Source organism: Zea mays, chromosome 5 (genome assembly GCF_902167145.1).
Source record: "Zea mays cultivar B73 chromosome 5, Zm-B73-REFERENCE-NAM-5.0, whole genome shotgun sequence".
Lineage (NCBI taxonomy): Eukaryota > Viridiplantae > Streptophyta > Magnoliopsida > Poales > Poaceae > Zea > Zea mays.
The window spans coordinates 90026456-90038611 of record NC_050100.1 but is presented as its reverse complement, the minus strand read 5'-3'; the positions used below and the strand labels follow the sequence as shown (position 1 = coordinate 90038611).

At 47.2% G+C, this 12156-nt stretch overlaps 1 pseudogene; it reads left to right on the top strand.

Annotated features, from left to right (window-relative positions):
* Positions 1–1703: 1703 nt before the first annotated feature.
* LOC103628334 (uncharacterized) lies at positions 1704–11830 on the top strand (annotated as a pseudogene).
* The last annotated feature ends 326 nt before the right edge of the window (positions 11831–12156 follow it).

Genomic DNA, 12156 nt, shown 5'->3' with positions numbered 1-12156 from the left:
CTGCAAAGGCCTGATGGGCGCAATACAGGTCAAGGCTCCATCCACTCAAGGGACACGATCTCGCCTCGCCCGAACCCAGCCTCGGGCGGGAACAGTAGACCCAGGTGGATTCACGCCTCGCCCGAAGGCCTCCTCAAGCAACGGGCGCACCTTCGACTCGCCCGAGGCCCAGCTCGGGCAGGCTTCGCGGAGAAGCAACCTTGGCCAGATCGCCTCGCCAACCGACCGTATCGCAGGAGCATTCAATGCAAGGATCGCCTGACACCTTATCCTGACGCACGTTCCTCAGTCGACAGGGCCGAAGTGACCGCAGTCATTTTGCCCCTCCACTGACTGGTCTGACAGGAAGACAGCGTCGCCTGCCCTGCTCCGACTGCTGTGCCACCCGCCAGGGTGAGGCTGGCAGCAGCCAAGCCCAGCCTCAGGCGCCATAGGAAGCTCCGCCTCGCCCGACCCCAGGGCTCGGCCCTCGCCTCGACCTCAGACGACAGACTCCGCCTCGCCCGACCCCAGGGCTCGGACTCAACCTCGACCTCAGAAGACGGTCTCCGCCTCGTCCGACCTCAGGGCTCGGACTTAGCCTCGACCTCGGAGGAGTCACCGCCTCGCCCGACCTTGGGCTCGGACCGACCACGTTACAAGGGGGCCCATCATTACCCTACCCCTAGCTAGCTCAGGCTACAGGGAACAAGATCGGCGTCCCATCTGGCTCGCCCCGGTAAACAGGTAATGATGGCACCCCGCGTGCTCTCATGACGACGGCGGTTCTCAGCCCCTTACGGAAGCAAGGAGACGTCAGCAAGGACCCGACAGCCCCGATAGCTATGCTTCTACAGGGCTCAAGCGCTCCTCCGACGGCCACGACATCACATGAACAGGGCACCAACACCTCTCCAACAGCCACGTCGGCATGTACATAAGGCTCTGGCTCCTCTCTGCTAGACACGTTAGAACATTGCTACACTCCCCATTGTACACCTGGACCCTCTCCTTACATCTATAAAAGGAAGGTCCAGGGCCTCGTACGTAAGGTGGCCGCGCGGGAGGATGGGCTGACGAACGAGGCTCTCTCCCTCTCTCGCGAACGCTTGTAACCCCCTACTGCAAGCGCATCCGCCCTGGGTGCAGGATAACATGAAGTCGCGGTTTTCCCCCTTGTGTTCCATCTCGCGCCGACCCATCTGGGCTGGGACACGCAGCGACAATTTACTCGTCGGTCCAGGGACCCCCCGGGGTCGAAACGCCGACAGTAGTCATCTTAGTCGTTGTTGGAAGGTGCCATTAGGCAGGAGCCAAACAACGAGCTGAGCGTGGAGGTGGAGCTCTCATCTCAACAGAAGCGGACGGGGCGGGCATCGCACGGAAGTGAGTCCGTTGGTGTGGATGTGTGGTGCTAGGTGCCAACCGGTCTATGTAAAGTAGACTCCAGCAATTCACCCAAAGTTTACCTATAAACATTGTTTTGTAATGTTTCACACTGTTCGCAGAGTGAAGTTTAAATATGGGTATGAATATGAGTAACTACTAAAGATAGTTTAACGACTCGCGGCTAGTTAGGAAGGCGCGGGGCAGTTCCAACAAAACCAACGAACCTACACGCGGCAGCAGCGGAATTGCGTCGCATAAAGCCACACACTCGAGGCTCGAGACTGACCTCTTCTTAAAAAAGTTATATGCCTTCCTCCCTCCCCGTGCTTGCTCGCATGTCGTGTCCTCCTCTTCCCTACTTATCCGCATTCATCACCCACCCACCCCCAACACCTCCAAATCTAACAACAAAGGTCCAGAACCTTCTCACCCACCTAGGGTATGGGTTGGCGTTGGGCATTGCGTACGTGGACCACGCCTTCTCCATCTGCGACGAGGATGACCTCGTCGTCAGCGTCATCAGGAGCTCGCGCGGGGCGCATGTCAAGGAGATCCCCTTCGCCATCGTGCTACTGGCCTTCGGGGCGCTCGACGCCATCGGTAGGCTCCTCATGGCTGTCAACCGCGTCGGAGGGGACCGCACCCACAGTCAGTCCAAGGTCGCCGTCCCCACCCATTACTCTTCTTCGTTTCCTCCACCTCTACCTTTATATCTCTCATCTAGATGCTGAAAGGGAATTACGCTTACACCTATTTCCTAAATGATTTTGGTGGTTGAATTGCCCAACACAAATAATTGGACTAACTAGTTTGCTCTAGTCTATAAGTTATACAGGTGCCAAAGATTCACACTTAGCCAATAAAAAGACCAAGAAATGGGTTCAACCAAAAGAGCAAGGGACAACCGAAGGCTGCCCTGGTCTGGCGCATCGGACTGTCCGGTGTGCCACCGGACAGTGTCCGGTGCACCAGGGGACTTCAAGCCAAACTTCGCACCTTCGGGAATTTTCAGAGGAGCTTCGCTATAATTCACCGGACTGTCTAGTGTACCACCGGACAGTGTCCGGTGCTCCAGAGGAGAGCGACTCTGAACTCGCCAGCTTCGGATTTCCGCTCCGCTATAATTCACCGGACATGTCCGGTGCACACCGGACTGTCCGGTGAGCCAGCGGAGCAACGGCTACTTCGCGCCAACGGTCGACTGCAACGCATTAAATGCGCGCCAGCGCGCGCAGAGGAGCAGGGCACGCGCGGGTGGCACACCGGACAGTCTACAGGACTTGTCCGGTGCACCACCGGACAGCCAGGCGGGCCCACAAGTCAGAACTCCAACGGTCGGAACCGAACGGCCTGGAGACGTGGCTGGCGCACCGGACTGTCCGGTGCGCCATGCGACAGCAGCCTCCACCAAACGGCTAGTTTGGTGGTTGGGGTTATAAATACCCCCAACCACCCCACATTCAAGTCATCCAAGTTTTCCACCTTCCAACCACTTACAAGAGCTATGCATTCAATACAAGACACACCCAAGTGATCAAATCCTCTCCCAATTCCACAAAAGCTTTAGTGTTAAGCGAGAGTGATTTGTTGTGTTCTTTTGAGCTCTTGCGCTTGGATTGCTTTCTTTCTCATTCTTTCTTGAGATCAAACTCATTTGTAATTGAGGCAAGAGACACCAATCGTGTGGTGATCCTTGTGGGAACTTTGTGTTCCAAGTGATTGAGAAAAAAAGCTCACTCGGTCCGAGGGACTGTTTGAGAGAGGGAAAGGGTTGAAAGAGACCCGGTCTTTGTGACCACCTCAACGGGGAGTAGGTTTGCGAGAACCGAACCTCGGTAAAACAAATCCGCGTGTCACACTTTTTGTTCGCTTCTGATTTGTTTTGCACCCTCTCTCACGGACTCGATTATATTTCTAACGCTAACCCGGCTTGTAGTTGTGATTAATTTTGTAAATTTCAGTTTCGCCCTATTCACCCCCCTCTAGGCGACTTTCAATTGGTATCAGAGCCCGGTGCTTCATTAGAGCCTAACCGCTCGAAGTGATGTCGGGAGATCACGCCAAGAAGGAGATGGAGACCGGCGACAAGCCCACTACAAGCCACGGGAAAGCTTCATCGGAAGAGTCTCGCAAAAAGGGGAAAGGGAAGGAGAAGAAAGCCTCTTCCCACAAGTCGCATCGGAGTGGCGACAAGAAAAAGAAGATGAGGAAGGTGGTCTACTACGAGACCGATACTTCATCACCTTCCACCTCCAGCTCTGACGCGCCCTCGTAACTTCTAAGCGCCATGAGCGCAAGAAGTTTAGTAAGATCCTCTTACGCTATCCTCGCATTCCTAAACATACGCCTTTACTTTCCGTCCCATTAGGCAAACCACCAACTTTTGATGCTGAAGATTATGCAAGGTGGAGTGATTTAATGCGATTTCATCTAACCTCACTCCACAAAAGTATATGGGATGTTGTTGAGTTTGGTGTACAGGTACCATCCGTAGGGGATGAGGATTACGATGAGGACGAGGTGGCACAAATCGAGCACTTCAACTCCCAAGCCACAACTATACTCCTCGCTTCTCTAAGTCGAGAGGAGTATAACAAGGTGCAAGGATTAAAGAGCGCCAAGGAAGTTTGGGACGTGCTCAAGACCGCGCACGAGGGAGATGAGCTAACCAAGATCACCAAGCGGGAGACGATCGAGGGGGAGCTCGGTCGCTTCCGGCTTCGCAAAGGGGAAGAGCCACAAGACATGTACAACCGGCTCAAAACCTTGGTGAACCAAGTGCGCAACCTCGGGAGCAAAAAGTGGGATGACCACGAGATGGTTAAGGTTATTCTTAGATCACTTATTTTCCTTAACCCTACTCAAGTTCAATTAATTCATGGTAATCCTAGATATACACTAATGACTCCCGAGGAAGTAATCGGGAATTTTGTGAGCTTTGAGTACATGATCAAGGGCTCAAAGAAAATCAATGAGCTAGATGATCCCTCCACATCTGAAGCACAACCGGTCGCATTTAAGGCGACGAAGGAGAAGAAGGAGGAGTCTACACCGAGTAGACAACCAATCGACGCCTCAAAGCTCGACAACGAGGAAATGGCGCTCGTCATCAAGAGCTTCCGCCAAATCCTCAAGCAAAGGAGGGGGAAAGATTACAAGCCCCGCTCCAAGAAGGTTTGCTACAAGTGTGGTAAGCCCGGTCACTTTATAGCAAAATGTCATATTTCTAGTGACAGTGACAGGGGCGACGACAAGAAGGGGAGAAGAAAGGAGAAGAAGAAATACTACAAGAAGAAGGGTGGCGAAGCCCATGTATGCCGCGAGTGGGACTCGGATGAGAGCTCCTCCAACTCCTCCGACGAGGACGCCGCCAACATCGCCATCACCAAGGGACTTCTCTTCCACAACGTCGGCCACAAGTGCCTCATGGCAAAGGACGGCAAAAAGAAGAAGGTTAAATCCAAATCCTCCACTAGATATGAGTCCTCTAGCGATGATAATGCTAGTGATGAGGAAGATAATTTGCGCACTCTTTTTGCCAACTTAAACATGCAACAAAAAGAAAAATTAAATGAATTGATTAGTGCTATCCATGAGAAGGATGATCTCTTGGACTCCCAAGAGGACTTCCTTATTAAAGAAAACAAGAAACATGTTAAAGTTAAAAATGCTTACGCTCTAGAAGTAGAAAAAGGTGAAAAACTATCTAGTGAGCTAAGCACTTGCCATGAGACTATTGACAACCTTAGAAATAAAAATTGCTTGCTAAGGCTAAAGATTTTGATGTTTGCAATGCTACTATTTCCAACCTTAGAAGTAAAAATGATATATTGCATGCTAAGGTTGTAGAATTAAAATCTTGCAAACCATCTACATCTACCGTTGAGCACACTTCTATTTGTACTAGATGTAGAGATGTTGATATTAATGCTATTCATGATCACATGGATTTAATTAAACAACAAAATGATCATATAGCAAAATTAGATGCTAAAATTGCCGAGCATGAACTTGAAAATAAAAAATTTAAACTTGCTCGTAGTATGCTTTATAGTGGGAGACGCCCTGGCATCAAGGATGGCATTGGCTTCCAAAAGGGGGACAATGTCAAACTTAATGCCCCTCCTAAGAAATTATCTAACTTTGTTAAGGGCAAGGCTCCCATGCCTCAAGATAACGAGGGTTACATTTTGTACCCTGCCGGTTATCCTGAGAGCAAAATTAGGAAAATTCATTCTAGGAAATCTCACTCTGGCCCTAACCATGCATTTATGTATAAGGGTGAGACATCTAGCTCTAGGCAACCAACCCGTGCTAAGTTGCCTAAGAAGAAAACTCCTAGTGCATCAAATGACCATAGCATTTCATTTAAAACTTTTGATGCCTCTTATGTGTTAACTAACAAATCCGGCAAAGTAGTTGCCAATTATGTTGGGGGAAAACACAAGGGATCAAAGACTTGTGTTTGGGTACCCAAAGTTCTTGTGTCTAATGCCAAAGGACCCAAAACCATTTGGGTACCTAAAGTCAAGAACTAAAATTGTTTTGTAGGTTTATGCATCCGGGGGCTCAAGTTGGATCATCGATAGCGGGTGCACAAACCACATGACTGGAGAGAAGAAGATGTTCTCCTCCTACGAGAAAAACCAAGATCCCCAACGAGCTATCACATTCGGGGATGGTAACCAAGGTTTGGTCAAAGGATTGGGTAAAATTGCTATATCTCCTGACCATTCTATTTCAAATGTTTTTCTTGTAGATTCATTAGATTACAATTTGCTTTCTGTTTCTCAATTATGCAAAATGGGCTACAACTGTCTTTTTACTGATGAAGGTGTCACTGTCTTTAGAAGAAGTGATGATTCAATAGCATTTAAGGGTGTGTTAGAAGGTCAGCTATACTTAGTAGATTTTGATAGAGCTGAACTCGACACATGCTTAATTGCTAAGACTAACATGGGTTGGCTCTGGCACCGCCGACTAGCCCATGTTGGGATGAAGAATCTTCATAAGCTTCTAAAGGGAGAGCACATTTTAGGATTAACAAATGTTCATTTTGAGAAAGATAGGATTTGTAGCGCATGCCAAGCAGGGAAGCAAGTTGGTGTTCATCATCCACACAAGAACATCATGACGACTGACAGGCCACTGGAGCTCCTTCACATGGATCTATTTGGCCCGATAGCTTACATAAGCATCGGCGGGAGTAAGTACTGTCTAGTTATTGTGGATGATTATTCTCGCTTCACTTGGGTGTTCTTTTTGCAGGAAAAATCTCATACCCAAGAGACCTTAAAGGGATTCTTGAGACGGGCTCAAAACGAGTTCGGCTTAAGGATCAAGAAAATTAGAAGCGACAACGGGACGGAGTTCAAGAACTCTCAAATTGAAGGCTTCCTTGAGGAGGAGGGCATCAAGCATGAGTTCTCTTCTCCCTACACGCCACAACAAAATGGTGTAGTGGAGAGGAAGAATAGAACTCTATTGGATATGGCAAGAACCATGCTTGATGAATACAAGACGTCGGATCGGTTTTGGGCCGAGGCGGTCAATACCGCTTGCTACGCCATCAACCGGTTATATCTACACCGAATCCTCAAGAAGACATCATACGAACTCCTAACCTGTAAAAAGCCCAACATTTCATATTTTAGAGTCTTTGGTAGCAAATGCTTTATTCTTGTCAAAAGAGGTAGAAAATCTAAGTTTGCTCCTAAGACTGTAGAAGGCTTTTTACTAGGATATGATTCAAACACAAGGGCATATAGAGTCTTTAACAAGTCCTCCGGACAAGTTGAAGTTTCTTGTGACGTTGTGTTTGATGAGACTAACGGCTCTCAAGTAGAGCAAGTTGATCTTGATGAGATAGGTGTTGAAGAGGCTCCATGCATCGCGCTAAGGAACATGTCCATTGGGGATGTGTGTCCTAAGGAATCAGAAGAGCCTCTAAATACACAAGATCAACCATCCTCCTCCACGCAAGCATCTCCACCAACTCAAAATGAGGATGAGGCTCAAGTTGATGAAGGAGAAGATCAAAGAAATGAGTCACCTCAAGATGACGGCAATGATCAAGGGGGAGATGCAAATGATCAAGACAAGGAGGATGAAGAACCAAGGCCGCCACACCCAAGAGTCCACCAAGCAATCCAACGAGATCACCCTGTCGACACCATCCTCGGTGACATTCATAAGGGGGTAACCACTAGATCTCGTGTTGCACATTTTTGTGAGCATTACTCTTTTGTTTCCTCTATTGAGCCACACAGGGTAGAGGAAGCACTTCAAGATTCGGATTGGGTGGTGGCGATGCAAGAGGAGCTCAACAACTTCACTAGAAATGAGGTATGGCACTTAGTTCCACGTCCTAATCAAAATGTTGTAGGAACCAAATGGGTCTTCCGCAACAAACAAGACGAGCATGGTGTGGTGACAAGGAACAAAGCTCGACTTGTGGCCAAAGGATACTCCCAAGTTGAAGGTTTGGATTTTGGTGAAACCTATGCACCCGTAGCTAGACTTGAGTCAATTCGTATATTATTAGCCTATGCTACTTACCATGGCTTCAAGCTTTATCAAATGGACGTGAAGAGTGCCTTCCTCAATGGACCGATCAAGGAAGAGGTCTATGTTGAGCAACCTCCCGGCTTTGAAGATAGTGAGTACCCTAACCATGTCTATAAACTCTCTAAGGCGCTTTATGGGCTCAAGCAAGCCCCAAGAGCATGGTATGAATGCCTTAGGGATTTCCTTATCACTAATGGATTCAAAGTCGGAAAGGCCGATCCTACACTCTTTACCAAAACACTTGAAAATGATTTGTTTGTATGTCAAATTTATGTTGATGATATTATATTTGGGTCTACTAACGAATCTACATGTGAAGAATTTAGTAGGATCATGACACAAAAATTCGAGATGTCTATGATGGGGGAGTTGAAGTACTTCTTAGGATTTCAAGTGAAGCAACTCCAAGAAGGCACCTTCCTAAGCCAAACGAAATATACTCAAGATATTCTAAGCAAGTTTGGGATGAAGGATGCCAAACCCATCAAGACACCCATGGGAACCAATGGGCATCTCAACCTCGACACGGAAGGTAAGTCCGTGGATCAAAAGGTATATCGGTCGATGATAGGCTCTCTACTCTATTTATGTGCATCTCAACCGGATATTATGCTTTCCGTATGCATGTGTGCAAGATTCCAAGCCGACCCTAAGGAAGCTCACCTTACGGCCGTAAAACGAATCTTGAGATATTTGGCTTATACTCCTAAGTTTGGGCTTTGGTATCCTAGGGGATCCACTTTTGATTTAATTGGTTATTCGGATGCCGATTGGGCGGGGTGTAAAATTAATATGAAGAGCACATCGGGGACTTGCCAGTTCTTGGGAAGATCCTTGGTGTCTTGGGCTTCAAAGAAGCAAAATTCCGTAGCTCTTTCTACCGCCGAAGCCGAGTACATTGCCGCAGGCCACTATTGCGCGCAACTACTTTGGATGAGGCAAACCCTTAGGGACTACGGTTACAAATTAACCAAAGTTCCTCTTCTATGTGATAATGAGAGCGCAATCCGCATGTCGGATAATCCCGTTGAGCATAGCCGCACTAAACACATAGCCATTCGGTATCATTTTCTAAGGGATCACCAACAAAAGGGAGATATCGAGATTGCATATATTAACACTAAAGATTAATTAGCCGATATCTTTACCAAGCCCCTTGATGAACAAACTTTTAACAAACTTAGGCATGAGCTATATTCTTGATTCTAGGAACTTCTTTTGTTGATTTGCACACGTAGCTCATTCATATACCTTTGATCATGTCTCTTTTATATGTGTTATGACTCATGTGTTTTCAAGTATATTTCAAACCAAGTCGTAGGTGTATTGAAAGGGAATTGGAGTCTTCGGCAAAGACAAAGGCTTCCACTCCGTAACTCATCCTTCGTCGTCGCTCCAAGCATCTCTCCGGCTTTGGTATAATCTTCATTCATATGTTCTATTTGCCAAAGGGGAGAAAGTAGTTATGAAAGGGCTCTAATGATTCCGTTTTTGGCGATTAATGCCAAAGGGGGAGAGAGAGCATGAGCCCAAAGCAAAAGGACCGCACCACCACCAATTTCAAAATTTTAGTCTTTCAATTGGTTTTAAAGAAGGATTTTCAAATTGGTATCTTATTTGTGATATAATTTCAAACTAGTATACCCTCTTCAAAAATAACATCAAAACCCTCTTGAACACTAAGAGGAGGAATTTATTAAGGGGGAGTTTTGTTAAGTCAAAGGAAAAAGCATTTGAAACAAGGGGAGAAGATTTCAAATCTCGAAAATGCTTCTAAAACTTTTATTCATTTACCTTTGACTATTTGCAAAAAGAACTTTGAAAAGGGTTTACAAAAGAATTTGCAAAAACAAAACATGTGGTGCAAGCGTGGTCCAAAATGTAAAATCAAACAATCCATGCGTATTCTATAAGTATTTATATTGGCTCAATTCAAAGCAATCTTTGCACTTACATTATGCAAACTAGTTCAGTTATGCACTTCTATATTTGCTTTGGTTTGTGTTGGCATCAATCACCAAAAAGGGGGAGATTGAAAGGGAATTAGGCTTACACCTATTTCCTAAATGATTTTGGTGGTTGAATTGCCCAACACAAATAATTGGACTAACTAGTTTGCTCTAGTCTATAAGTTATACAGGTGCCAAAGGTTCACACTTAGCCAATAAAAAGACCAAGAAATGGGTTCAACCAAAAGAGCAAGGGACAACCGAAGGCTGCCCTGGTCTGGCGCACCGGACTGTCCGGTGTGCCACCGGACAGTGTCCGGTGCACCAGGGGACTTCAAGCCAAACTTCGCACCTTCGGGAATTTTCAGAGGAGCTTCGCTATAATTCACCGGACTGTCTAGTGTACCACCGGACAGTGTCCGGTGCTCCAGAGGAGAGCGACTCTGAACTCGCCAGCTTCGGATTTCCGCTCCGCTATAATTCACCGGACATGTCCGGTGCACACCGGACTGTCCGGTGAGCCAGCGGAGCAACGGCTACTTCGCGCCAACGGTCGACTGCAACGCATTAAATGCGCGCCAGCGCGTGCAGAGGAGCAGGGCACGCGCGGGTGGCACACCGGACAGTCTACAGGACTTGTCCGGTGCACCACCGGACAGTCAGGCGGGCCCACAAGTCAGAACTCCAACGGTCGGAACCCAACGGCCTGGTGACGTGGCTGGCGCACCGGACAGTGTCTGGTGGTGCACCGGACTGTCCGGTGCGCCATGCGACAGCAGCCTCCACCAAACGGCTAGTTTGGTGGTTGGGGTTATAAATACCCCCAACCACCCCACATTCAAGTCATCCAAGGTTTCCACCTTCCAACCACTTACAAGAGCTATGCATTCAATACAAGACACACCCAAGTGATCAAATCCTCTCCCAATTCCACAAAAGCTTTAGTGTTAAGCGAGAGTGATTTGTTGTGTTCTTTTGAGCTCTTGTGCTTGGATTGCTTTCTTTCTCATTCTTTCTTGAGATCAAACTCATTTGTAATTGAGGCAAGAGACACCAATCGTGTGGTGATCCTTGTGGGAACTTTGTGTTCCAAGTGATTGAGAAGAAAAGCTCACTCGGTCCGAGGGACCGTTTGAGAGAGGGAAAGGGTTGAAAGAGACCCGGTCTTTGTGACCACCTCAACGGAGAGTAGGTTTGCGAGAACCGAACCTCGATAAAACAAATCCGCGTGTCACACTCTTTGTTCGCTTCCGATTTGTTTTGCACCCTCTCTTGCGGACTCGATTATATTTCTAACGCTAACCCGGCTTGTAGTTGTGATTAATTTTGTAAATTTCAATTTTGCCCTATTCACCCCCCCTCTAGGCGACTTTCAGATGTGAGAAGCTCGAGTTCGCTTTCTTGCGAGTTCCCTTGGTATTTCAGGAACTCACCGCCTGTTAATGCTGCTTCTGCGAGTAATATGACTTTACAAAGAGATGCGACTTATTTTCCTACAATTACCTATCATTAGGATGACATCGATCTTCGATTTGGATGGGATGCTTAGGCAGGCTTAGGGTTGATTGTGCATCGCCGTAGTTTGGGTGCCAATTTGGTTGAACTAGCCTATATCCGCTGTAGGAAATTACTGATTTTTTGTCTGCCTATGGCCTATAGGGTAGTGTGTCAACAAACCATCACAGTACCGAGTGCATTTGATTGCCTCGAAGTTGCATACACGACATGGGTTTAGGTATAGTTTCATTTGAACGCGGGGGTGGGAAATACCACAACAGTTATCGCATGTTTTCCTGATGTACACCCCTTTATGTTGTATCATGAATTTTCTTCATGATGTTGGGCGTTGTCATGTTCATCCTTGGGTTCTATTACACAAGAATCGCGCCTACTATGCTTACAAGGGTTACAAGGGCTTCTCTTTTTCGAACATCCCACCGATCTGAAGGAGTGTGTTGTCTTCTGGATATGAAGCGGTGTCGCTGGTTAAGAGTCCATCATCGGCTCTATAGACACCCTTGTTCTACATCTTTCTGTGTCCACTCTCTATGAACACTGTAGAATGAGCTGGTGGATGTGTACGGATAAATGAGTTGCGCTCTATTGCGGTTTTGGAAGGTTGTTTGTTTTTTTAGTGTGACCATGTACATCATTCTATAAGCAGTGTTCAGTTACCAACACCACCTAATATCATTTTTGTCAACTAACTATTGCATTCAAACAAACCCTAGGATCTCGTTGTTCTAACTGTGAACAATATATTAGTACTTGT